The 3,111-nt window shown below is 39.2% G+C and overlaps 1 protein-coding gene across 1 annotated transcript in view; it reads left to right on the top strand.

The window, feature by feature from the left end:
- scospondin (subcommissural organ spondin) overlaps nucleotides 1-3,111 on the top strand; it is a 129,294-nt gene that overhangs the window by 88,726 nt on the left and 37,457 nt on the right. The gene's annotated exons all lie outside the window — the stretch shown is intronic.

Below are 3,111 nucleotides of genomic sequence, written 5' to 3'. Positions count from 1 at the left end.
TTGGTCACAAGCATCTGAATTACTCTGAGTGAGAGATGCTTTGCTCCCTTAGGAATGTGTGGGATGTTCTCTGCAAATCGCTGGCTGAAGTAGATCAATACCTGACTGTCCGATCCTCCCACTAGCCCGCACTTTTTCCTTGACCATGTCCTTCTTCCTGCCGTGAAATACTGAAACCTTGTTTCCTCATTAAGCGCAATTGAGATTCATGCCAATACAGCATTTAAACATTTATTTAAACAAGCTTAAATAATCAAACTTTTTGGCAATGCGGAAACCTGTTCTGTAAGATTATTGGCACCACGTAAAGCAAACTTTTAGTTACAGTTTAAATTTTGAGTCAGATTTGAGAGTATATCATCTTCTTTAGATTTTAAATATTCATCAATTAACTATTTGCATATGGTTTGGGTAATTGGATTGTCATGCATGAGGAATTATGGGTACCAGTGCATGCTTTTCATTGTTAGGGAGAGTACATCACAGAAAAAAATGTAGGCCTTCATTTTGCAAATAAAGCTCAATTATATGCATACTATATGAGTGGGGAACAGCTGGTCACCTTGCAAAAGATGATAAGCCGAGTGTTCAATTATATCTGTACTCTGTTGAAACAGGGATGTTTACCATGTTCTTCCATATTAGTTTCCATGGTAGCAGTGCACATTATTACACTAACAATTGCTAATGAACACTAAACAGATACAGCTGAGGCTGATGGGAATTTCATTGGTTTTGCGGTATCTGGTCAATACTAATGATAATAAGTATTGGACAAATAAACATTTTGACCTAATTATGGCACTAGTGGATAAGTTTGAAAATAGTTCCCCTATGTCTATCAGATGCAGAACTGAATTCCCTCCATGTTTGTTTAGTATAATGCTCTACCTCACTCAATTTCATTTTTATGTGGATCTTTCATTGATCCTCTTGTTTTAAAATCTACGTGAATAAAAGTAAAACTGTCTGCATGGCTACATACCACAAGAGGTAAGTGAGAAAATATGTATTTTGTATAATGTAGCTGACCTAACTCTTTAATTAGAAGGCTACCCACTAATGACTTTATCTATAGAAGATGTCCTCTCATTGTGATGCCGTTGAGAAAAGTCACAATAGAGAAGTCAGTTCCCTCATCCACAGTAAGCTGAATTCATTTCTGTAGCACACCAGGCTTGTGTAAAGGCCGGGGTAAAAATAAATTCTGCTGACATCCAGAACTTTAAAGGAAAGGTTGATTGCACTGTGAGCTCCACAAAGTAAAAATGTCTACCCTCCCCCGTAAGTTATGCCTCAGTGAAAGCACTCCTTATCCCGACCAATATGAAAAGGTCATTTATTGTCCAGTGTTCCCTCTCCTGACAGGCTGAGAAGTGGTTTCTGACTGAGTGCATTATATTATGTATGACTCAGATTATAGTTTAAATGTAATGTGTGTAATAACAGAGTGGGGAAAAAATAGAATTTTGCCTTGTGGGATCAATAGAGTATCTCTTAATTTTTTACTGCTGGAAAGAGGGTCCTTTCATTAAACTGGGCTGTCTATTCAGAAGAATGGCACAACATTTCAATAAAATTTGTGCTACATAACCAGAGAAAACAAAAGAAGCTGTAATATTCCCTTTCGATCAAAAAGTTGAAAACCACATCGGACCAATAAACACTCCCACTGGTGGGGTAATGCAAGCATGTCCAGTTGTCAATATTGACACAGAATGGCAGAAGGTGACAAAACAAACCCATATAAGATTTAAACAGTAAGCTGAAATATTTTCTCAAAATATGTTAGGCAAGAAGTTGACAATACACAGTTACCATGCTTGGTTTATATGTGATCAGCACCGCACATAGCACCGCTAGAGTTTGAAAAATAGAGAGGGGCAGCTGTTACTCTTTCTCCACCTGAATACCCCTTCTACATGGTGAAGTCCAGTCTCAAGTTCAAGCAATAGGCCCTAGGAAATGTTTTGCGTCAAATGCGTCACTTGGAGGTTTGTCTCTGGCCCGTGAGCAGGGAGTTCATGGTACTGGGAAGATGAAGGGAAGTTGACCATTGTTTTTATTCTTGTATTATTATTTATTTTTTAAGATTATTTTTGGGGTCTTTTCTCTTTGTTTGAAAGTGACAGTGGATAGACCGGAAAGGTGAGATGACACATAGCAAAGGGCTGCAGGTTGGACTCGAACCTGGGCCACTGCGGAGGACTGCCCCATTCTTGTATTATTATGATACAAATAGCCTTTATTATTTAGACTCATGGTCCATAAAATACAAAAGCAACAACAGAACAGACAACTCCAGTGGCGCTCGTAACAGCCAGGCCACGAGTCGGCTCCAACCGCAGCTCCATTGCAGCAATTCTGCTGTCTATGGTCGTAGTCACAGAACTCAAGTCCCCGCAGATATCAGCCTGAAGTTTAACCGCATGTCTCAGAGTGCAGACCTCACTGTACAAACGCTCCATCTTGCTCAGCAGGTTAGACACATCCAGTTTGTTAAACGTCACAGGCGGTAACTCGTTATAGTAGTGGGAGACAAAACGGGTGATGTTTTCTCGACACACGTTTAACACTCTTAAGCAACTTTTGATATTACAGTGGTGTGAAAAAGTGTTTGCCCCCTTCCTCATTTCCTGTTCCTTTGCATGTTTGTCACACTTAAGTGTTTCGGAACATCAAACCAATTTAAACAATAGTCAAGGACAACACAAGTAAACACAAAATGCAATTTGTAAATGAAGGTGTTTATTATTAAAGGTGAAAAAAAATCCAAACCATCATGGCCCTGTGTGAAAAAGTGATTGCCCCCCTTGTTAAAACATACTATAAATGTGGTTTTCCACAACTGAGTTCAATTTCTCTAGCCACACCCAGGCCTGATTATTGCCACACCTGTTCACAATCAAGGCATCACTTAAATAGGAGCTGCTTGACACAGTAAGGTCCACCAGAAGATCCTTAAAAGCTACACATCATGCCGAGACCCAAAGAAATTAAGAAACAACTGAGAAAGAAACTCTTTGGAAGGTGTGTGTCCAAGTTTATCTGGCGTAGAAGGAACACTGCATTTCATAAAAAGAACATTATACCAACAGTAAAATATGGTGG

This window comes from Etheostoma cragini, chromosome 22 (assembly GCF_013103735.1).
Source record: "Etheostoma cragini isolate CJK2018 chromosome 22, CSU_Ecrag_1.0, whole genome shotgun sequence".
Classification (NCBI taxonomy): domain Eukaryota; kingdom Metazoa; phylum Chordata; class Actinopteri; order Perciformes; family Percidae; genus Etheostoma; species Etheostoma cragini.
This window is presented reverse-complemented; position numbering and strand designations above follow the sequence as displayed.